Source organism: Callorhinus ursinus, unplaced genomic scaffold, assembly GCF_003265705.2.
Source record: "Callorhinus ursinus isolate GAN/ISIS: 27379988/994484 unplaced genomic scaffold, GSC_fseal_2.0 scaffold1, whole genome shotgun sequence".
Lineage (NCBI taxonomy): Eukaryota > Metazoa > Chordata > Mammalia > Carnivora > Otariidae > Callorhinus > Callorhinus ursinus.
The window spans coordinates 130,315,899-130,341,879 of NW_027397063.1; the positions used below are offsets into that span (position 1 = coordinate 130,315,899).

At 38.6% G+C, this 25,981-nt stretch overlaps 1 protein-coding gene across 1 annotated transcript in view; it reads left to right on the forward strand.

The window, feature by feature from the left end:
- RARB (retinoic acid receptor beta) overlaps nt 1-25,981 on the forward strand; it is a 710,885-nt gene that overhangs the window by 198,643 nt on the left and 486,261 nt on the right. Inside the window, exon 3 of the mRNA XM_073900914.1 lies at nt 14,526-14,577. The gene's annotated coding sequence lies outside the window, so the exon portion shown is untranslated. The remainder of the gene's footprint in view (nt 1-14,525; nt 14,578-25,981) is intronic.

Sequence of the window (25,981 nt, forward strand, 5' to 3'; positions counted from 1 at the left end):
CTTAGCAACCAAAGTCATCATGAAATGGTCAATATTTTACACAAGAAATAATCTGGCAAATGGGACCCTTGATCTAATACTTTTTAAACAAAGCTTCACTCATCAAAAAGATCATGATTTCAGAAATATTAAAATTATGTCCCGTTACGCTTGAGGTAAGTGATGTCATTTTAGAAGAAACGTATCACATATATTGAGTTCAAGAAGTCAAGTAGTTCTAGAAGACCTAACAAGACACGGTGATCACACGATCTACCATTTTCCAGCAGTGATTCCTGTTCTCTTGAGGCAACCATTTTCAACTTTTCAGCAATTTTCTTTTATTCTATTCTAATATTTCTAATTTAACTGTTCACACTTTGTGTTTTGATTATTCAAATGGAGCCATCCTTTCCTGACACACAACTATAGAAGATAAAGATTTAACCCTTTGCCATTACAATCATGTGCCCATTTTCCAATAGAGTTATATCATTCTTTTGATCATTGTTCAATATTGTGCATATGATTGTGCAAGTGTTGCTCATAGATGTCTTACACTATAATTGCATTTTCTTCTGTCATATAAATTGACTTGGTTCTTGAGGACCACCCACTCCTTTTGACTCAGTCCACAATTTAATATTGTAATTCTCTCTGGTTTGCTAGGTTCCCCATAGGCTTTCCAGCTCCTAAACATTTCTTTTTTTTTTAATGTGTTTCACCTGCCGTTGTTCCCTCTCCCATTCTCTTTAACCTTGTGGATTGATGCCACTGAGGAGCAAGTAGAGATAAATGTGTATCTTTGATATGCCTTGTTAAACAAAAGTAGAGTAGGGCTCTCTATATGGGGCCACAGAAAAGGAAGGAGTAGAATTTTATGTGAAAATGTTGAAGAAGAAAACAGGTGTTGAGATAGTGCAGAGTTTAAACTATTTGTCAGAGATATGAAGAAATAGATAAAGCACATGCATGGAGGAGGGCCAGAAAGGTGTAACTGTCTTGAACATTGTGTTTGTAAACGTGGGAGAGAGGGAGTGTTTGCAGCAATAAGACTGGGGGTTATAAGGAAAGAAAGCTTGCAAATACTTTCAGAGAACTGTCTAAAGATGCCTCATGCCTAAAAACTCAAAGTAGAGTCCAGCTTCTTTGAATTTTAAGTGCACAGAAATACGAGCAGCACAAGAAGAAGATTAGGGTATTTGCAAAAAGAAAGTCGTATAAATCCTTGAATTATTAGAGGAAAAAGTTTTATTGTTAATAGAGCTTTGGTCAGTTACCTGTTTAAAAATAATCATATATTCAATAGTGTTTTTAAGAATATAGATAGTAATACATTAGTATCAGATAACAGATACCTTGAGTCAGTTACAACTCAGAAAAGATGATGAGGCAAGTGTATAAATAAAGTAGTGCAAGAGAAACAAACCTAAGTAGAGAGGGAAAGGGAGAGAGTAGAAGGGAACAGGATTCAGCTAAGAATTTATGAAGATGAGAAACTACTTTTATGCTTGAGCGAGGTAACATCATAAGGGCTCTGAAATATAAATTTTCCAGCCTCCCCCACCCCCCAAAATGGTGGGAAATGGATTCTGTGTGAAGCGCTGGAATGCATGGTGATGGAAGGGCATGGAAGGGCTTGATGCACTTGGGGGACAACCGGTTGTGAACCTGGGCAAGAACCTTCAGGTTGATATTTCAGAAGAGTTGGTTAAGAGACTCATGAGACATACTGATGCCAGATTGCAAAGGGATTTTCTTAGGGTTTGGGGGGCATCATCCATCTTCCTTCACCTGTGGATTCTTAACATTTTGACATAAAGAAATAAAAACAAGAGATTAGATACCAGCAGAAGTGTCAGTGAAGCTGGCTTGAAGGGGATGCAGTGTGGGACAAGAGCTAAGTCAGACTTTGTAGATTTTGCCCATTTGGTCCCAGCAGAGCATGTAGATAACTATAGGCCTCTAGACTCAAGGTGGAGTTAGTGGAAGAGAGGAACCTAGGGACATGTCAAAAGAAACTACTACCAAAGAAGTCAGCCAAGCTCAACTACCTCACATCTACACAACGACCTTTATCCCAGTCTTACCAGGCTTGGCAGAAATGAACATTCTCTCTAATGCTGCTCTCTCCTGAAAGAGGGACAGGAAGTGAGATTCCTTCTTTAGAAATGTGACGTGGAGAATTAAGTGTGTCCACCAAACACCAGCAGCATTGATTGCCAGGCTGGAGAATTTGTACAGAGTTAATTGTGCATGCTGAGCCACTACAAACTTTGGGGTAGGACACAAGGGTAGAGCTACGCTTTAGGAATAAAAGCCAGGCAACTGTAGGTAAAACATTTTAGAACAGGATGGAAAGAGAGGCAGGATGAGAACATGTGATGCTGGAATACCAGTGCTAGAAATAAGAGGAAGGGAAAAAGTGAAACAGCACACCGACAGGGGCTGTAGAAAGGTGGGCCCAAAGTTGAGGAAAGGGATGGAAAAAGCACACTCTAGGACGTTTGGAAGCAGGGAGCAGAAAGACTCAAATTTGCATAACTAGATGATGATTCCACCCCTAGAAATGGAGAGGTTATTAGAAGCAGAAACTGCAGAGGAAATGAGTTGTTTGTGGACTTAACTTTGAGTTATCAATTGGCTAATCATAGGAAATTGTCCAAGGGGATGTCGGAAATGTGGATTTAACTTCAGAAAGAATGTGACAGCTAAAAGAGTCTGCAGTGAAAGTAAGTAGATCACTCAGCCTACTGTGTCATTCAGCTGTCTCCTTCCCACCGCCCCCCAAATTCAAAACTTCTATCAATGAAAGAAATGGTGTGCTGATTTACACCTTTTCTCATCATCTGCTATCCCTTTTAAGAGCTCTGATCCCATAACCAAACTTTTAGGTTCACTGAGGTAGGCCACTTAATTTCCCTATGCCTATCTCCTAGATAAGATGGGGGTAGTGATAGCACCCATCCCAAAGGGTGGTTGTGAGAATCAGATGAGTTCATATTTGTAAAGTTCTCAGTACAGTGTCTGGTATATGGTTCGTCCAATAACGGTGATATGGCTCCTTATTCTGATTTCATGATAAAGTCATTGTATTTGACTGATTATTGTAGTTCTCACAGTCTTATTTGGCATACAGTGAACATGCAATAGATGCTCATTATAGTGAATCATAGGTTGGCAGAGAATCATCAACGATACTTTTCTGATGCCCAAGCTTGTGGCACATTTTGCCACGCATCACAAAGCAAGTAAGTAAAACGTTATTAAGATTTAAGTATAAGTCTTAGGACTTCAAATCGATGCCTTTTCCCACAAAAAGCTATGTTGTCTTACAAATCTTGCCTATTTAGCCCCCCCAAAATATATTCGTCACTCATGCTACATGCCCATTGTAAGATACCCTGCTTATTGTAAATATTCAGGGACCCAAGCTAATGAAGGCTCTACCTCACTATATGCCTCTGTGGTCCCTCAGGAAGGGAGGCAGGAAGGGGTTTCCACTCTCATTTCATTAACCAAAACTAACTGGCCACGTCTAGCTCACACTGGACAGAGGAAATGGAATTATACCTTAGATCCTATGAGGTGAGCATCGGAGTATTTCTAAAAGTCAGTATCACAATATATGACACACATAGGATGCAAAATATTTTGTCTGATTCTAGAAGCTTTGCTCTTTTTTTTTTAAGATTTATTTATTTATTTTGGCGGGGAGAGAGTGCGTGCAAGTAGGGGAGGGGCATGGGGAGAGGGAGAGAGAAAATCCCAAGCAGACTCCCCACTGAGCGTGGAGCCCAACCAGGGGCTCGACCTCAGGACCCTGATATCATGACCTGAGTGGAAACCAAGAGTTGGACACTTCACTGACTGAGCCACCCAGGGGCCCCTAGATGCTTTAGTATACTAAACTGGCTCCCAAATCCTCTTATAGGCCCACTGAAACTCAGTTTTGAGATACAAAGAAGTACAGTTGCCAGATATAGCAAATAAAAATATATAGCCCTGAGGTAAATTGGAATTTCTGATACTTTAGTATAAGTATATGCCATGCGATATTTGAGACATACTTATCTATACTCAGTTATTTGTTAATTTATCTGGAATTCAAATTTGTTTTTTAATTTTTGTTATGGCTTTACCTTTTTTTAAATTGAAGCATCGTTAACATAGTGTCACATTAGTTTAAGGTGTACAATATAATGATTCAACAATTCTATAAATTACTCAGTGGTCATGACAAAAAATGTATTCACATGTGTCACCAAACAATGTTATTACCATCTTATTGACTGTATTCCCTATGCTGTACTTTTCATCTCCGTGGCTTAAAGTTTGTACCTCTTAATCCCCTTTATTTGTTTCACCCATGCCCCCACCCACCTGCCCTCTATTGACGGACACTTGGGTTGCTTTCATGTCTTGGCTATCGTAAATAATGCTGCAATAAACGTCCAGGTGCAAATGTCTTTTCAAATTAGTGTTTTTGAGGATTTTTGGGGGGGGTAAATATCCAGTAGTAGAATTACTGTATCATATAGCACTTCTATTTTTAATTTTGTGAGGAACCTCCATAGACTTTTCCACAGTGGCTGCCCCAGTTTGCATTCCCACCAACAGTGCACGAGGGTTCCTTTTTCTCCACATTCTTGTCAACACTTATGATTTCTTTTTGATTTTAGCCATTCTGATAGGTGTAAGGTGATACTTCATTGTGGTTTTTATTGAAATTCAAATTTAACTGAATGTTCTGCCCTGCTAATTGGCAACCCTACAGAAGAGCCTTATAGATATAAAATAGGATGGGGAGTTTCTTAACTCTTTTAGATGGACAACAGTATGACAGTATACAGAAGTATACAGTATACAGTATGACAGTATGCAGAAGTTGGTTACATTATAATTACAAGTTTTTTTCCCTGAAAATAGTAAAATGATAGCAAAGTAACAATCTTCTCTCTTACCTCTATCCTAAAGCATCTTTTCCTCAGAAGTAGTTTCATGTTCTTCATCTAGAAAAAAATATATAAACCAGTGGCTTCTTGGGCACGACAAGAAAAGAGAAGCCAGCAGTAGTGAGGATGAGGCCACAATTAAAATGTGAAACAGTCATATATTTGTAAGGAAAAAAAAACTGTAGGTCTTGGAGCTGTTGAGGGAGAGGACTGGGCAGAAGCAAGGAGATTGTTCTGCCTCTATGTTGCCTGACTCAATTTTTATTGGCTTGTTTATAATTTGGGGGCATTTCTACTTAATTGGGCTATGAGTTCAGAGCAGAACATCAAAAGTAATTAAAATTGGAAAGCATCTGGGGCTCCTGGGTGGCTCAGCTGGTTGGGTGTCCAACTTTTGATTTTGCCTCAGGTCATGATCTGGGGATTGTGGGATCAAGCCCCGCATGGGGCTCTGTGCTCAGCACCGAGTCTGCTTGAAATTCTCTCTCTCCTTCTGCCCCTTCTCCTGCATTCTTGCTTGCTCACTGGCAATCAATCAATCAATCAATCAATAAGTAAATAAAATCTTCAAAATTGGAAAATATCCATAATATGGAAAGGCAAAAAGAACTAAAGTAGGCTGGGGGAAGACATGAGAGTTTTGAAGCAAATAAAGGAAATATAACCTAGTCAACGGCAGCACCCTTGGGCCACTTGGGAGTGTTGCTTATGACAGGGTTTTGCTGGTGACAAGCCTCCTGGGCAAACTTGAGGAAAGCAGCCCCCCACAGACACACACACACACACTTAAGAACTTAAGGTGAGGGTCAGATGACACACTTGGACCTGGTTCCTGAACATTCCATTCGTGGCAGGGAAAGAGACCAGATACATAACCAAAACTCTTTCCAGCTCTTTGAATATATAAGTTATGAAATGAAAATGAATCCCTTTACGCTGTCACACTGGATGTCTGGTTCTTACAAGTTGCCACAACTGCGCCCCTCTGCCTTGTATCAAATGTAATTACTTAAACCTCTCTTTCCCTCTCAAATGATTGTAAGCTTTCCAAGGGTAAGGAGGCGGCTCACATCCTTATATATATTTATCCTTATCCATATATATTTATATTTGCCTTAATCCATCTCCTTATCCATCCTCATTCTTAATCCAAATGCAGTTTCCTTTGCTCTAGCAGGCCCACGGTAAGTACTTCCTGAACTGAACTGAATGTTTGGCAGCAGTCTGTGGGACTCCGATGTAGAGCATCGTGCTGGCATTCCAGCTCGGAGCCCAGTTAAGAAAAGTCAGATGTCCTTTCCTCTAGAAACCCGTGATCTCTGGAGGGAAGCAACTACAGCATTCTTGAGAATGACTCGCAAGCCGATAACAAGAAATCCTATACCAATAAATAAAGCCCACATGTCCCTTAAATGTTGATGGAGTACTGATAGGTTAGTGGTTTAGAAGCCACTTTGCTTTGGATATTAGGTAAAAACTTTCAAAGTTTCTGCAGAGGGGCACCTGGGTGGCTCAGATGGTTAAGCGTCTGCCTTCGGCTCAGGTCATGATCCCAGGATCCTGGGATCGAGTCCCACATCGGGCTCCCTGCTCCCTGGGAGCCTGTTTCTCCCTCTGCCTCTCTCTCTCTCTCTCTCTCTCGCTCTCTGTCTCTCATGAATAAGTGGATAAAATCTTTAAAAAAAAAAAAAAGTTTCTGCAGAGGACCTCCGTCAACTAGGGCACTGGGGCAAGGTTAGGGTTTGTGGGTGAGTCTCCTATGTCTCTCCTTCACTGACTTTACAGTGTAACCTCTAACACAGTGTCCGTGAAGTGGAAGTGCCTGCCTGTACTCATCTTTCTTTTTTTTTTTTTACATTCAACTTCTTTTTTTATTTTTTATTTTTTTAATTGTATTTTATTATGTTATGTTAATCACCATACATTACATCATTAGTTTTTGATGTAGTGTTCCATGATTCATTGTTTGCATATAACACCCAGTGTTCCATTCAATACGTGCCCTCCTTAATACCCATCACCAGGCTAACCCAACCCCCCACCCCCTCCCCTCTAGAACCCTCAGTTTGTTTTTCAGAGTCCATAGTCTCTCATGGTTCGTCTCCCCTTTTAATTTACTCCCCTTCATTCTTCCCCTCCTGCTATCTTCTTCCTCTTTTCTTTTCTTAACATATATTGCATTATTTGTTTCAGAAGTACAGATCTGTGATTCATCAGTCTCACACAATTCACAGCGCTCACCATAGCACATACCCTCCCCAGTGTCTGTCACCCAGCCACCCCACCCCTCCCACCCCCCACCACTCCAACAACCCTCAGTTTGTTTCCTGAGATTAAGAATTCCTCGTATCAGTGAGATCATATGATACTTGTCTTTCTCTGATTGACTTATTTCGTTTAGCTAATACCCTCTAGTTCCATCCACATCATTGCAAATGGCAAGATTTTGGGTTTTTTGATGGCTGCATAATATTCCATTGTATATATATACCACATCTTCTTTTATCCATTCATCTGTTGATGGACATCTTGGCTCTTTCCACAGTTTGGTTATTGTGGACATTGCTGCTATAAACATTGGGGTGTGCATACCCCTTCAGATCACTACATTTGTATCTTTGGGGTAAATACCCAATTGCTGGGTCATACAGTAGCTCTATTTTCAACTTTTGGAGGAACCTCCATACTGTTTTCCAGAGTGGCTGTACCAGCTTGCGTTCCCACCAACAGTGTAGGAGGGTTCCCCTTTCTCTGCATCCTCGCCAACATCTGTCGTTTCCTGACTTGTTAATTTTAGCCATTCTGACTGGTGTGAGGTAGTATCTCATTGAGCTTTTGATTTGGATTTTCCCTGATGCTGAGCGATGTTGAACACTTTTTCATGTGTCTGTTGGCCATTTGGATGTCTTCTTTGGAAAAATGTCTGTTCATGTCTTCTGCCCATTTCTTGATTGGATTATTTGTTCTTTGGGTGTTGAGTTTGATAAGTTCTTTATAGATTTTGGATACTAGCCCTTTATCTGATATGTCATTTGCAAATATCTTCTCCCATTCTGTCATTGTCTTTTGGTTTTGTTGACTGTTTCCTTTGCTGTGCAAAAGCTTTTATCTTGATGAAGTCCCAATAGTTCATTTTTGCCCTTGCTTCCCTTGCCTTTGGTGATGTTTCTAGGAAGAAGTTGCTGTGGCTGTAATCATCTTTTGAAATGTAAACTGTCTTAAGGAAAACTGACGAAATCCTAGGGTGCCATGATCCTGTGCATTGCCCAGAAATGAACTGGAGCTCCTCTAGGGGTTTTGTGTGCCATTGTTCATGCCCTTGAGGAGTTCTTAGTTTAGTGGGGGCTGGGTAGGGCCCACCTGGACACAACAGCGGGACAACTTGACCAGGGCTGGAATCTGTGGAGAGACTAAGGCTCTGAGGCGAGTGGGTCAGACTTCTATTGGAGGGCGCCTGGGTGGCTCAGTCGGTTAAGCGTCTGCCTTTGGTTCAGGTCATGGTCCCAGGGTCCTGGGATGGAGCCCCACATCAGGCTCCCCGCTTAGCAGGGAGTCTGTTTCTCCCTCTCCCTTTACCCTTCCCCCTCTACTTATGCTCTGGCTCTCGCGTTCTCTCTCTCAAATAAATAAAATCTTTAAAAAAAAAAGTGAAAAAAAACCCCAACAAAACAAAACTTCTATTGGAGGAACTAATGTGGATTCATGTGGCTAAAACATAGACAAGCCTCTCCTACCCCAAGTACTCATTAATTTCCCCCCCATTACTTTATTTATTCATTCAGACTTTTTTGACAAGGAACACAGCTAAGCACTACATGAGATATATAGATGAATGGCTTGTCACTTGTCACCTTGAGAAGCTGATTGTTTAGTGGAGGAGAGAGACATGTGAACACCTCTAAATCAGTGAGAGGAGATGGAGCCTAGAAGAGGTACAGAGGATTCCGGCAGGGAGCCACCTGCTCTATTCTACCTAGGGAGATCGCCCGAGGCTGTGTGGATCTGGTGGCCTGCCATGGGAACCCTGAGCTCACTTCCTGGTGTATTTGGTTGTGCAGGCAGAAGGCTACTTCAGGCAGAGGGCACATGATAAACAAAGACATGGGGGCTAGAAATCTCAGGTAGGTGAGGGACTTTCTCCTATCACTTGCCCCTGGGGTGGGGTGGGAGAGAAGAGGGGAGGGATGGTAACAGCAGGAGAAGCCTTGAGAAGTAGGAGGGGCCGTGAATCCTGAAGAGGCTGTGGCAAACGGGCTGGCAGCGTGGGGAGCAAACTGTGTCCACGTAGCTATTTTGCCAAAGGGCAGCTCTGCTTAGGAATCTGAAAAGAAAACTGAGATTATTTATGTGCTACCACCGGCAATACATCGGAGGCCAAGAGGAGCTGAGAGTTATTGAGCTAGTTCAAAGCAATCTCGATTATTGAAAATGAATGAAATTGAGTTCCACTTCCTACAGAGTCATTTATTGAGAGACAAAAGCAATTAATATTGAAAATAAAACAATTGTGAACCTCTGAACTAAATTACCATGCAGATATAATGTACTGTCTCATCAGTCTTTAAATACTTCATGTATTAGAAAATTGTAACACCAGTTTCTGAACCGGGGTCCTCAACATCATTAGCATTTATTCATTCTGCTTTTGCCAGAGCGCGATTCTCAAGAGTCACAAATTAAAAGCCAAAGTTTCAAAAGTGCTATTCCAAATGTAAGATTCACAACCGTGGTGAGGTTTGGGATTTCAGTTTGTAAATTAATCCTGGCTTTTGGTAAATTAAAAACAAAACAAAGACAAAGCCTGTACAACCCTGAACTTGTAAGGCATCCCATCGTTTGTTGATGGTAATAGTCATTTTTGCATATTGTTGCAAATTTGGCATTGTCATGAACTACATGCTGCCAAGTATCATGGATGCATTTGATGAATGATTCTTTTGTTGACTTCAAGCATCCTTGTGTACCTGAGTTATACACTGAGGGCCCTTAAGAATTAAAAGTACAATATACGTGGAGAGATGTTATGTAGACTGTAACTCACACAAGTCCCAACTTGAGTCACTGTTCTGTGAGAACAATACAGAGTCTCCCGAAGAGTTGGTCACCCATTACCCTTTTTCTTCCCTACTCTGGGAAATGAGCTGTCTTAGGTAGGCTTCCGCAGCAGAGCAGGTGAGGAATGGGGGAAAGTATTTTGGAATAGCTGGAATGGGACTAGAAAGAGGAAACAGCTAACAGAGGGGCAGTATCAGGAAAAGTCTCCAGAGAATAACTTAGGTCCTATCTTACTGGGCAGCTCTGGAACAAGTGTGGAACATATCCCAGAGTCCTCATAACCAGGGGCAATCAGTTGGCATATTTATACCCCCAATGTCTGATGATCAGCTCACAGAATTCTAGATGCTGGCTGCTGGTGTGAAAACACATGGAGAACTGGTTTGAACAAAGTTGGGAAAGGGTTTAAGGGGATATGGACAGTGTCCTGAAAGAGTCTGCCACCCCAGGCATGGATATATAATCAAATATCCCTGGTTACTGCTAAATACTGTAAGAAGAGTGCTTAATGTTAATCTCAGACTGTGGTGAGAGTAAAGAACTCACTGTCATCATCCTGGGAAACATGCCCAAAACTTGGCAGTCGTCTTTGATTCAGAGCCTAACATGCAGGGAGAGGTTTCACAGGGGCCAGGAGATCAATTTCCTGCTGGTAGCAGGCTAGTGGCAGATGACTGATACGTGCTAGGCCCTCTCCTTTAGGAAAACAAACCAGGGCAGGCGAGGTAGATACTATCATTGTGAGAACACTTCCACAAAGCTGGGGGTGGTAGGGTGGTGGGGAAGAGGAGCGTCTCTGAAAAGCCAGAGATACGCCCATCTAAAAAAGCATTGAGTACTGGCTCAAAAATACATTTGAGTGCACGCTTAGACCTGTAGCCCACCAGTGTGCAAATTCAATGTCTAAAATAAATGACCTTAATTGGAGCATAACTGTGATTTGGACATTGATAGAAAACTTTCCAGAGTATAGAAACTAGGCATAAAGGGAGAAGAATATTGAAACCATTAGAGTCTTGCCACCTGCTTAGACGTTGGGATTCTGTCTCAGAGTAATAGATGCTCTTAATATCCATTGTAATGGAATCTTTAGTATGTATCTAACAACTGTTTATTTGTTTAATACTTAACATGTATCTCAGGAAAGATAAACCTTTATTTTGGTTGAGAGTTTTGCCATCAGCATTTTGGGAGAAGTCTTTTAATTATTCCACAAAGTATGGTGTTGTCTTTTAAAGACAAAATACTGTCTCAGTGCAGTCCTTCTTCTGTTCCTCCTTAGAATTTCCTCAATGACCAATAATCCACTAATAGTCCACGTATATTAATCGAATGTAGCACTAATGTCCAGGCCTGGAGGTAAACCACACTGTCAGTGGATGAGCCTTTGTCGTTAGATCTTCACGAAGTTGTATTTCATAGTGGCATTCTCCAGTGTTTATCCTACATGCCAGGACATTTTTTGGGTTTCCACAGTGATTTACCCTCAACCATCAGGCAGTTCACTAAAATGTTAGCTTCTAACCTTAAAGCTTATAGGCTAGTCTGAATGGTTCCACTGTTACATTTAAGCTTTATAAGTGTTTCTTCCAGAAACTTCTGTGCTTCAACATGCAAACCAGGTCCTTTTGGCAGTTATAAACCAGTTGGGGATAGACGTTTTAGGAATCCTTTGCAGTAAGCACTCTTGAAGGACTTGAAGTAAGATATTCCATTTGTTAAGGGACTTATGGTTACCACCATAATCTTTCCAATTGTATTTGAGAATAGGAGTTGGCTTTTGATAGCCTAGTTACTTTTCCCCACTTAAAATTTAAAACAAAAATATTTATCCTGGAGACAGAATTTTAAATATCGACTCTCTTAGACAAATCATAAGCAAAAATAGGTACTAAAATAAAGCCTCAATCTAAGTTGGCTTGCCTCACTGACAGAATTTGCCAGAGAACTGAGTAGTTTTCCACTTGAGTTTTTGCTTTGAAGACTTGGCATAGGAAAGGCTTACTCATTCATGGACCCTATGGGATGAGAGCAGCTTCAAAGGAAAAATGAGAAGGACTTCTTTTGTTTCGGCTTCTTCGTCTTGGAATTATATTTGTGCGTGTTTTTATATTTTAAGAAGATGATGAACTTTCGTTTCAGACTCACTGGAGGAAGACCTGTCCAAATGGTGGAGAACGCTAAATTATCAATTACTTTAAAAGAAATAGAACATTTTTACTACAGGCAATGCTTTTATTGTGGAGTTTGACCAATAAAGTCCTTTCAGAAGAGCTCTGAAATTGATTCACTGCTTAGATAAGAGTGATGACCATAGAATTGTTTAAAAAACATGTTGCTTATGCTACGAATTTGCTTTGGAAGCCTGTCTTTATAGGTGATATGAAGATATGCTTCTGAACAATCAGCATATATATAGTTTTTTCTGAATTAAACTCTCTTTCTTGATCTCACCCAAGCTAATGATTTAATCATGCACTTCCACTTTGCTCAGGTTGTGAAAAATGGCTTTCAGTATGAACTTCCTGCCCATTAACTTTCACCTAAATGGCACTAGGGTGCCATTTGGTTAATTATATTTGGAGTTCAAAGTTTTGATTATGGCTGATTTATCAGATGTAATCTTTTAAAGGCATAAAATTAAATAATGGGCAGCACATGTAAAGAAGATTAACTTTCCCTAAATCATCAAGACTGATGGTCTTGTTTTTCACAAATAGACTGGATGTTGATATAGTATCCTTTGCTTTTGTGTTTTAGGTTGCATAAGCCCCAAGTGGTTAAATTCAGGGAATATTGTGCCAACCCACAGGTCACAGGAACAAACTGAATGAATCCAAGGACTTTTGATTTTAATATGTTATAAAGCTTAGGTAGTTTTCTTCTCTTACCTAGTCCCATTGAACTATTTAATGAGAACCTTGCTAAGTGAAGCAAAAAGATAAAACTCCTGCACTCTTGGAGCTTGGATGGGTGCATCAAAACCAAATAAAAGGCAAATAAGCACAATTGTTATCATTTGTTTTAAAAAAGAGTAAGCAAACAAAAACCTTAGAAATTAAAGATCTGGTGTCTTAAGACAGAGAATGAGGGGGGTGTGAAAGGGTTGATGATCTTACTGCTCATTATCACTAATTTTAATTTTCTTCAATACAAGGAAAAAATTCAGCAATTGATTATGCAACAGATCAAAATTATTAGATTCAGTAAAAAGGAAATATAAACAGAATCACTGAAATGACTAATTCCTTGAAGTTCTGATTATATGGCTAGGCGTAATCTAGAAACTTAAGTTATTTTTATAACTATGACTTACTGCTCCTAAATAATTCTTATGGTAAATAGAATATGTGATCCATACTACTGTATCTTGAAAGTTACCAAAAGATCCACCGATAAAGCTTTTACCAAGAGGTAACCAGAATTCACATTTTGGCAAGTATCCTCCCCATCACTTTCTAACATGTGTAAATATTTATACAGATGTATTTTTTATAAGAAATAGAATGCTACTATGCACATTATTTTACAGCCATTTTCTACTTTTTAGAACGAACACTTCTGCATGATTTTTTATGTCACCTTTACGTTATAATTTTAACATCCGCATGGTACTTCATTACATTGTTGCATCTCACTTGCATTTGCCAAACCACTATTTACTTATATTTCAATTTCCAGGCTTTCACTTCTCTAAGTAATGAGATGTCTGTCCTTTTCCTTACTTTTAGTTATTTCCTCAGGGCACACTCCTAAAAGTGGAATTTTGTGGTTAAACTCTTAAAGCTTTGGATATATGGTTAACAAAACCCCCTCAAAAGATCATACTGATGCATATACTTCCACTAGCTGGAAACATGTCCCCTCTCTCCATGTGTCACTTTAACTAGGTTCTTGTTTTGATTTTTAACGTTTTGTCATTGTAGCAGTCACAAAATGACTATAAAAATGACTACTTTTATCTTACGTGAAATTTAAATATATGTTTAGTGATTTAGGATTTGTAATGTTTTAAAATTATAAACAAAATCTAATTTAGAGGAAATGGGAACTTCTGGGATATGAGCATTCTGAGGACAAAGTTCAAGGTGATGTTCTTTACAAAAGCAAGTCACCAAATTACAAATAAGAACATAAATAGAACGGGAACAAGAAATAAGTCCTGCTTAGGGAAAACAAGTTCAAAATCAGGGTAGAGAATCTTTATCCCCAAGAATCATAATTTGTTATAATCTGATGAGAAATTTGCTTTTAGATGGAGTTATGAAAATATGATGGTATCTTAGAAATCCTGTGGCTATTGTCTTTAAAGAGATTATAGTGAAACTATCTGAGAAGTGTGAATGGTCTATGAAGACTATATTCTAATAGAAATGGTAAACAGTAGGCTCTCCAGCAAATATCTTTGCTTATGGCTGGTAGTTATCAAAATTAAATGATACTAAGAAAATTGAGTCGCCATGTTAAATACAGTGACAGAATGTTAGAATTAAAAGGAATTTGAAAGATTGTCTAACCCAGATCTTTATTTTACAGGTAACATAGAGTACTGCAGAGATGATGTGATGTCCCCAAGGAGCCATACCTGGTGAGTAAAGAAAAAAGAAATAAAGAAATTCGATCAGTAAACATGATACATATCCTGGATATAGATATAAGAGAACTAGGTTTTGGTTTCCATTACGAGTTGTGGGGATAAAAGCAGAAATTTCGTACAGCATAGATGAAGCATTCGAGCAAGGAAGAATTAACCATGTTTACTGTTACCTAAACAAGTCAAAGACTTGTATCACATAGATTCTCTTACAATTCATGTTTTCAAATGTTTAGCAAAGCTTGGTTAGGCATGACTATGCTAGAGTGGTCCTGAGATTTCTCAAGAAAAGATTAACATCCTTGGCATGGAACTTTACAGTAAAGGAAACACTATAGTTTAATTCCTAGTGATTTAAGAAGATGGAAGATTCTTGAGAGGGGAAATCTAATTACAGTGAAAATAAAATTTCATTTACCCATCATTTCCTCCATTATTCATTATTTTTTTAATTGGGAAGATAAGTATATACAAGGAATTGCAAAGAGAAACAAAGTGTACTGGGGAAAAAATAAGGAATTGATGTAATGCTATTTAACTATAAATTTCTCATATTATCATATTTTAACTTAATCTTCAAGTGAACCTATTGGGTAAATTCAATTGGTTATTTTAAAACAGAATTCCTATAGCAGTTCCAAATAACTTCATTGCTTTTTCTGATTCATTTGGAATTTAATGCATTTTTTAATGACCTAATAACTTTGTTTTCTTCTCTACTTGGTGGAGTTATTTAATGCATTTCTTAATGACTTTAATAACTTTGTTTCTCTCTCTACTTGGTGGAGTTACACGTTCTAGTTGAAAACTTTAAGATTTGAACACAGCTTCCTTCTACTTTATTTTGCTGTTGCTTTTTCTTAATTAGGAGCCAGCTTCTTTCATCCAAATTTAAATGTAAACTGGAATGATTCTAATTCTGCAATTTCACACCAATATATTGATCTCTTCCATTTTATATTCCAGAGAGCAAAGCATTTTATACTAATTAAAGATTATTACTAATGATTATGGCATACAATTTGGAGAAAAAGTTAAATAACTCAAGCTGATATAATGTTCATTTGTGAGAATAAGTATGTGGATATAGTCAAAACATTTTAGAAAATGAACTTCTTTAACTTGATGATCGCAGTACATATTAAAATGAAGCTTAAGCAATTAAAACGTTTTGGCACTGGCTTAAGAATAAAGGAGATCAGTGACACAGAATAGAGTCTAGAATGAAATCAAAATATGGGAATTTAATGGAGGAAAGAAGTGACATTTCAACTTAGTAGGAGAAATGATGGCAGAGTCAAGAAGAAGTGGTGAGAAAAACAGACAACATAAAAATATAAAATATCTTTACGGCAAAAGACAAAGCTAAAGCATTTTTGTCAACCAATAGGCAACATACACATGTAGATACATCCATAAGAATAGGATAAGCAATTCAGTGGGAATTAAATAGACAAATGGTATGAATCAGATATCGCCCAAAGAAATATCAATGGCCAGTAAACAAGATGGGAAAAGGACGCAAAGATACTAATACTTAAACACATATAAAAAGTGTATTTTGTGTTTTAGTCTGGCAAAATGTATGCTTGATAACCTCAAAACATCAAGCAATGGGGAGAGCAGAGGGACATCTCCACTGCCTTTCATTGTAGGTGGAAATATGAAGTGAAATGACTGTTCTTGGAGTGAAATTGGCCACGATCTATTAAAATTCCAGTAATAGGTATCCTATGACCCAACTGTCTAACTTCTTAGAAAATTGCCCTTAGAGATCACTCAAGTTCCTAAGATATATGTTCAAGATGTTCGTTGTGCTTTGTTTGTAATAGAAAAAATCAAAGGCCGGTTAGACAAATCATGGTGCCTCAATATAATGAAATAATCTGTAGTTCTTATTAAAATGCAGTATAATTATGTCAGACGACATGGTAATATGTTGGTGGTAAGTGAGAAATATGTTATATACATTATATAATCTTGTTTTTTTTTTTTTTAAATAACACCCTGTAATTTAAAAAATACTTGTCTCTGGGCATGGAATTGAAGAAGTAGGTAGGTTACTTATTCATTCATTCATTCATTTATGTATATTTGACACACAATGTTATATTAGTTTCAGGTGTACAACTTGGTGATTTGACAAGTTTACACATTGTGTTATGTTCACCAGAAGTATAGCTATACCTGTCCCATTATATCACGATTATCACATCATTGACTGCATTCCTCATGCTATGCTTTTTATTCCCATGACTTACTCAGTCCATAACGGAGGCCTGTATCTCCCTCTCCCCTTCACCTATTTTGCCCAACCTCCCCTCCCCTCTAGCAACCATCATTTTGCTCTCTGTATTTATAGTTCTGATTCTGCTTTTTTGTTCACATTTTTTCTTTTTAGATTCTATTTATGAGTGGAATCATACGGTATTTGTCTTTCTCAGTCCGACTTGTTTCACTTAGTATAATAACCGCTAGGTCCATGCATGTTGTCTCAGATGGCAGGATCTCAACCTTTTTATGACTGTGTAATAGTCCATTGTGTATATATACCACCTTTTCCTTATTCATCTATATTGGTAAAGAAGAAGTTAAACTGTCACTATTTGCAAACCACATGACACTATACATAGAAAATCCTAAAGATTCCACCAGAAAATTATTAGAAGTAATAAATTCAGTAAAGTGGCAGGATACAAAATTAATACCCAGAAACTGGCAGCATTTCTATACACTCACCGTGAAGTTGCAGAAAGAGAAATTTTAAAAAATACCATTTACAATTGAACCAAAAAGAATAAAATACCTAGGAATAAATTTAACCAAAGAGGTGAAAGGCCTGTACTTTGAAAACTATAAAACACTGATAAAAGAACTTGAAGATGATAGAAATGGAAAGATACTTCATACGCATGGATTGGAAGAATTAACACCTGTCAAAATGTCCATGTTACCCAAAGCAATCTACAGATTCAGTGCAATCCCTATGAAAATGCCAAGAACATTTTTTGCAAAACTAGAACAAATAACACTAAAATTTGTATAGGACTACAGAAGTTCCCAAACAGCTGAAGGAATCCTGAGAAATTTCTGAAGAACAAAGCTGGCGGTATCACCATCCCAGGTTTCAAGATACACTGCAAAGCTGTATTAATCAGAACAGTATGGTACTGGCACAAAATAGACACAAAGCTCAATGGAACAGGATAGAGACCCCAGAAATAAATCTGCATATAATCAATCTATGGCAAAGGAGACAAGAATATACGATGGGATACTCTCCTAAGGCAAGGGGAAACAAAAGCAAAAATAAACTATTGGGCCTATATCTAAGTAGAAGGCTTTTGCGGAGCAAAGGAAACCATCAGCAGGGGCGCCTGGGCGGCTCAGTCATTAAGCGTCTGCCTTCGGCTCAGGTCATGGTCCCAGGGTCCTGGGATCGAGCCCCGCATCAGGCTCCCTGCTCCGCGGGGAGCCTGCTTCTCCCTCTCCCACTCCCTCTGCATGTGTTCTCTCTCTTGCTGTGTCTCTCTCTGTCAAATAAATAAAATCTTAAAAAAAAAAACCATCAACAAAACAAAAAGACACCCTACTGAATGGGAGACTCTATTTGCAAATGAGATATCCTATAAGAGGTTAATATTCAAAATATTTAAAGGTCTCACACAACTCAACACCAAAAAAGCCAACACTCTGATTTAAAAGGTGGGCAGAGGACCTGAATAAACATTTTTCCAAAGAAGACATACAGATGGCCAACAGACACATGAAGAGATGCTCAATGTCACTCATCATCTGGAAAATACAAGTCAAAACCACAATGAGACATCCGCTCATGCCTGTTAGAATGGAGAAAATCAAGAAGACAAGAAACAACAAGTGTTGGTGAGGTTATGGAGAAAAAGGAACTATATTTGCTATTGGCAGAAATGTAAATTGGTGTAGCCACTGGGGAAAACAGTATGGAGATTCTTCAAAATTTGTTTTAAAAAACTACAAATAGAAATACCATCTGATCCAATAATTCCACTATTGAGTATTTATCCAGGGAAAATGAAAACACTAATTCAAAAAGATAAATGCACCCCTCTAAATGCAGCTGTTTATTGCAGCATTATTTATAATAGGTAAAACCGGGAAGCAGCCTAAGTGTCCATCAATAGGTTATTTTATCTTGTCATCTGTTTTTAATATGCATTCTGATTAAAGGTGCTTTCAAATTTTTTACATTTTCCCAATGAAATATATGATTAGCATATAAGCATGGAAAATAACAAGAGTGAAAAAAGAACAATAAAAATAATAGGTACAGAATCTATTTTAGTCCTGTAACTCACTGTAAAATTATGTTTTTTGTTTTTTTAAGATTTTTATTTATTTGAGAGAGAAAGCACACAAGCCGCAGTTGGGGGGGAAGGGGCAAAGGGAGAGAGAAGAGCAGACTCCCCACTGAGCAGGGAGCCCAACACGGGGCTCCATCGCGGGACCCTACAATCATGATCTGAGCCAAAGGCAGACAACTAACTGACTGAACCACTCAGGTGCTCCTAGAATTATGTTTTGATGTATAGCTTAAAATGCGTTATCTTCATTGAAATGCATATCTTCAAGAAATTCCACCCTTAGATATATACCCAAGAAAAATGAAAATATGTCTGCGCAAAACTACTATATACATGTTTATGAGCGTTGTTCATAATTAGTGAAAATATGGAGACAACTCAGGTTTTCAGCAATGATAATGGATAAATGTGGTACATCCATACAATGAAGTATTACAGTAGTAAAAAGTGAAGTACCAACCTGAATAAACCTTGAAAACACTATGTTAAATGAAAGAAGCCAGTGACAAAAGAAGACATGTATGATTTCATTTATGGGAAATGTCTAGAATATGTAAATATAGAGACAGAAAGTAGATTATTGGTTGTCTGGTGCTGAGGCTGGCAGAAGGAAGATAAGGAGCTGCTGCTAATGGGTGTGGGGTTTCTTTTCAGAGAGAGAAAATTGTAAAAGTAGGTCACGGTGATGGTGGCACAACTCTGAATGTAATAGATACATTGAATTGTATGCTGCAAATAGGTGAACTTTATGGTCTATGAATTATCCTAATAACAACTTTTAATAATACATAACTTTCCTTGGGCATTTTAGACAATTTCTGAGATCACTTCTTAGAGAGTAATAAAGATGAAGAATAATGGAGTGTTTTGGTAATCTGTAGTTGAGTCTGAAAGGTAACATTACCTTTTAATAGCCACAGAAGATTTCCCAGCAGCTGGGCTCTACACTAGTGGTGGTACCAGTGATGATTTAAATCCTCCAGCCCAGAGAGTATCTTATGCCCCTTTCCGATCTCCCAAAATGTCTGATTCTCCCAGTAAGAGAGGCTATTTGATGGCGTTTCACCTGCTGTAGCCTTCTTTAACAAAGACAGACCGGTCCTGAGTCTCAGAGCTAAACTCGGGCCATGCCATCTAACCAGAACTCAATTAAATTTCCATACTTTTTATCGTTGATCTTCTGTTTGAGGTCAGTGAAGCTGATTTATGGCTTTTGGAAGATTATAACTTATCCATCTTCAACACATTTATTCAAGTAAAAAACAAGTGTGCTAATGTAAATAGAAATAATGAAAGTTGGTGATCAAAAAAACCAAAATTCATGCTGGTAGAACCAGCTTACCTGAAGTTTAAGGAACAATTTAAAGACTAAAGCAGTCATGAAATCTTGGGGCCTAAGGGGGACTGTAGATGATGTAGTTCAAGACATTTCTTTTACAAATGAGGTAACCTAGACCCTGGAAGTTGGGGCCTTACACAGGCTCACATTTTCAGACCTGGCCTCGAGATAAGAGAGGGACTGGTAATGAAGAAGAGGTCTCAGGAGAAGGTGTGATTTGGGTGAGCTGAAGCAGTATTAACAAATCCTCCATTTTTTAGTGGTGCTCAGTTAGGGAACACTGGGATTCCCAAATTCCAGATGACAACCATCTCCCCATTTCTGGCTGCCGTTGGGTTTTTGTGAACTTTTGTTGTCAGGGGCAGCCACAGAGCTACGGGGAGGGAAGGGGCTGTTAGGAAAGCCAGGGGCAGGGACAAAGGTCAGGCCTATCTTCCCTTTTTGTAAATGCCAAAGCTAATTTCAGTGATTGCTTTAGCGATATAATGATAACCAAGATTAAAGCAAGCAGGAATCCACTTTAGGATATGAGAGCTGGAATTTTAGATTTCATTATAAGATTGGCATTTCAACAAAATAGTAATATAATGGCAACGGATTTCCATTTTTTCTCCATTTCTGTTGAAATATTATCTCATAAATATACTTTGATACAAAAGAGATCTCTCAATTTCATGAGAGCCCGAGAGCCCTATTTTATTCTTATGCTGACTTATCCCTAAAATATCTTTTTGATGTACAGCTTCAATATTCTTTACAATGTCCATGACATCAGCAATCAAAAATGGCATTAGTTTTAGTTTTTTTCACATAGAGGTGTAGATTATCCAAAAAAAAAAAAAAAAAAGTGGGGGAGGGAGAGGCTCTTGCTTAGTGCTCACTGAAACATCCTTGTGGTATTATCAGGAGATGTTTATGGTTCATGCAGCTAATTGTTCCAAGAGGAGAAAAAAAATGCCATCCTTGAAAGGAGGCAACTTTACCCACAACTATGCTAAAATGTACATAAGGCACATAGGGAACTAATACTTTTATATATATACATATTAGCTTTTCTTCTATTAGAGGAAAGGTGGTGTTTTCCCAGAGTCTGTTTAGGAGATGGAAGTTGTGAGACCATACAACTGGAAAGTGGCAGAGTTCTGAATCTCTCTACCCTGCTATGCTTATAGGTCCACAAAGTTAACTGCAGACCACATGCACATGGGACCAGCCTTTCCAGGCCCTAGAAATGAAATCTTTCACCCACCGAGGTGTTTAGCTACAAGGGTACTGATCAATGAGGATCATTTAGTTGGAGAACATAATAGATTGGTTAAGTACACTTGATTTTAAGTACCATTCTAGAACTTCATCTTATTTTTTATTTTTTTCCCCTTTCTGGAGTTACTCCAACATTCTTAGGAAGTTTTTGTTAGTTATGTTGGTTATGAAAACCCCTTGCAAACAATCTGACATTCACCTGGTTTTCATATAGTTCCTATCTACATCAAATACTACTTTAGGGAAACTTTAGCTTTCTGAAATATGGGCATTAAAGAACTAATTATTGGATTAATGACCATGCTTTTCCTCTAGACGGTCCATTTAAAAAGAAAGCTGAAAGCTTTGTTACTCAAGGAATGTGTTAAGTTACAGCAGTAACATAAATGATACTTTGAAGTCTATGAAGAACACTAGCTAGTGTTGATAGTGTTACACTGCACTGATTCTAGCATTTTACAAGTATTTTCACTAGATGTGCCACATATTCTGATCAATTTCTGTTGCTATACCCATGTTCATTTAACAACCATGCCCAAGACATAGACATGAATGTGATTGTTTCAGCCAAAGCATGCCCAGAAATCTTGGCTACTTTCCTTATCGTGGTGGGTAAAAACTAAAAGTCCCTTAAATAAATGTGTAGTTAGGTAATATTTGGTGTACCATATCTGAGGCTCTAGGATATGAATGTCCTGCAGAACTCAGCCATGTGAAAAATAATGCCAGAAAGCTGGCTCATGGATGAGAGTCACTGGTGGCTGACCTTGGAGGAGGAAACTGCTGTTAGTATAGCTCATGGTTCAAACACTCTGGCCTTTGAGGTTGCTCTGTAGAATCCCTCTCTTTTTATAATAAAGGGAACGGTTCCTTAAAGGAATAATTTTTAAAAGGAAGAACTTTGTACTGCTTTCCTCTCTGAATCATTAACTAGTGCGGCGATGTGCCCTACCGCCCACCCCCGCTGGAACACAAGGATGAAAAAGTTGGACAGTGCCAGCTATAGAATAAACTTTTCTTTTTTTCCTGAATCACCCAAGCCTCCCTCATTACTGTGATGTCTAAAGAAGCTGCTGCCTTTTCATTTTAATGTGAGAGACGTGACTTTCTTGTTGTTTTCCAAGGCTGTCAGATAATAGACAAATTGCCTTTGATAAAACATCCTTTCAATTTCTCCAGTGTAATAATTCAATTTTCATTTTCATAAGGGATTGTTTATTTTGATGGCTTGAATTGGTTGACTAGGATGTCGGTGTCTAGTGCTCATCAGTAAAGATTGTAGTCTGAGTGATCATTCAGGAGAGCATTTGCTACTGTCACATTTATTATGTACAAATGCTTTTCTGTGTTTAATTCTTGCAAATCAGGAGTGACAACTCATTTGAGTAAATAATTTCTCTTGGCCTAGTTCTCCCTAAAAGTCACTTAGAAATGAAGACAATTTGTGCAACTATCTATTGAAGAATTTGCACAGTGCTGTTTATTGAAGAAAAACGGGTTCTAACTCCTGGAATTTCAACTCCTATAATTTCTGCTAGTGTTCACGTTCCTCTTCTTCATTTCATTACCCTGATTGCGGGGGTATGCACACATACCTTTCTCTCTTGCCCTATCAATATGTAAGGCAGACCGCAAAAGAACTTTAATTTTAAAAAATCAATAAAAGTAGTATATATACACTGTAGAAAATTCTAATATCAAAAAAAGTAAAAATCCTTTGTTAAGTCCCTGTTTACTTCTTTGTCCCTATCTTATGGTCCTCAAAATTAACAGATTAACATCTGAAAAGTTTTTCTGTTGATTATCTTAGCTTACCTGTCCAGTCCTGTATTCACCCAAGTTTGATGCTGGGCCATCCTTCCCGTGAGCCCTGCCCTAATTTCAGTCAACAGCTGAGCGAAGAGTGAACCCCTACCACGTGCCAGACACTGCACTAAACACTGAGGACGCACAGGTGAATAATACGTAGGTCCTAACTGGCAGATATAGGCAGACACGAACTCACTGAGGAAGTGCCTCAGCAAGGGTGTGGCCGACCTTGAATGGGCATCTGGGAGAGGCAAGCATTTCACATAGCTTCTAGAGGGAAAAGTCTGCCTGGAGAGACCATTGGAGTGTTCTTGGTATATTAAAGGTAACTGAGGCCACATGTTGAGTTATATTCCCTAAGAGAGTATAAAGAGGAGAAGTAAACACAGGTCCAAAACTTAAAGACATTTAATGGTGGGCAGGAGGAGGTGAGCTTGAGAAAGAAATGGAAATGAAACAGAAGTAGCTGAAAAACCAGAAAATGTGGGATCCAGTGGACACAAGGAAAGAATGTTTCAAGATGGAGGAAGTAGTCCATTGGACAAAATGCTATCTGTTAATAGGGTCTGAAAGATAATCATTAGGTTTAGCAACATAAATGTTATTGGTGACACTCACAAGAGTTGTTTTATGAGATGTTAGCAAGAAACCAGAGGGGAGTAAATGCAGAGGCATTGGCAGCATCTCCAAATGCCTTTTACAACATTTTAACATGTTAATGTGATTATTTGGTGTATGGTTCTGATGTTTCCATTATTTAAAATGTGGGTTCCTTATGTGCATTGACTGTCTTACCTCTGATAACCCTAGTCCTAGTACTCTATGAAAAGTGTTGAGTAAATACTTGATGAGTAAATCTTCCTTCCCACAACTGCTTCTCCTAAGTTGTCGCTGCCATTTCCTTCTGGTCTTTGATTCCTTCTTTCTCCTTGCTTTTCCTGCCTTTGATAGGCAGCCAGGTTTTATCTCTTCTTCTGCAACGTCTCTCCATGTCAGTTTTTGGCTAGTTGCAAATTAACTCCCTTTACTCCAAGAAATTAAATCTTCAGTTAAGAATTAAATTATAACCAAAAAAAAAAAAAATAGATTAGAACATACACAAAATCCCTCCCCTTCCGCTCTGTGTACCCCCTTCCTCCCCCCTGTGTGAGTGTAGGTATCTCCTTGCTCCTCAACTCCTTTTCCTCCCTGTCCATCCTTTCCCCGATCTTTGCCTTTTTTTTTTTTTTATAAGAACTTATAACTTGTTTTGACCCAGAACATACAAGTCTTAGAAGTAGGGAAGAATCACTAATTACCACACCTGTTCCGTGGAGTGATATTTGAAAGCTAGTTTGAGCACCTCAATAGATTGACACAAAAACTAAAAGAACAAATATTAAAGGCGTAAAATTTGAGGAATACTTAGATTAAATGAAAAGTCTCAAATTATTGAATGATGAAGACTCTGTGAGTCTGACAACTTCTGCCTTGGTTAATGACACCAAGAGAAAACAGAAGTTAGGAAATGGGATATTAGTTACTGTTTTCTTTGTCCCATCCATGATGATGTTTTAATCCTTAGACACCCATTAACTAAAAGGATTTGACTGAGCTTCTGCGTCCTGTGGTGCAGTCCCTCAGCGCAGAGCACTGCCTGGGCCACTGAAGGATGAATCTGATTGAGGCAAGAAGTGCCATCTATAATGGTGGCCTCATCTATAATGGTGCCCGCCTTTACCTCCTGTAATGCTCAGGGGAGGAGCAGCTTATCTTCAGGATGGCCAATTCTTTATGGTTAGTATCAGAAATGAGCCTATCAATCAGCCACATGAGACTTTTAAAAGGGCACCAGGGCCATAAACTTTATGAAAAAGGCTAGAGATTGCATTCAGCCCTCAAGCAGATACACAATTACCCTAAACCCAGTTCAGGGCAGGGAGACTAAATCTTCTTTTAAAAAAAAAACAAAACCAAACCAAACCTGACAAAGTCAAGAACCCCACACTCATCCTGGCTTTTAGAAGCAAAGAGATAAGAGTTAGCAGTTGTCAGACAAATCTTCTCTCCTATAGCTCTGTAAAGAAAAGAAGAAGGGCAAGGAAGGAGATGGTAGAGTGAAGGGAAAACAATTAGGCTGGGAGGGGAAGAAAATGAAGGAAGACTAGAGAGAGATGTTTCTGGAGTCTGTAAATACTTGCCTGTTTATGAGATGAACTCATTGATATTGAGGGGACGTGAAAAATCTCATTGATTTATTCACTGTAGGCAGAAGTTAGAGAAAATCTCATTTTCATGAGCTTCCCTTCCTATCACTCAGTTCCCTGGTGACACAGAAAGTAAACCTTTTCTAAGGGTTTTCCCAGTCACTTGGACATTTTGTTGAATTAACTGGCATATATTGTACCAAATTTATATGCTGCATTTTTCCACCCAAGCAAGGAATGATTTTATATTGAATAGTTTGAAGGGCACCAAAAGAACTCTGGAAACTTTCTAAGGTGATCTTGCTTCTGAAGTCTGCCTGTCTGCCTTGAAAATTTCCCCCATGTCTCGCTGCCTACCTGCCTGGGTATAAATGGTGAAGTCATTCTAAATCTCAGCAGGATTCTTCTCTGACACCCGTGATCAGTCCCCTGAGGCTCCCGGTGTATGCCCTGTCATA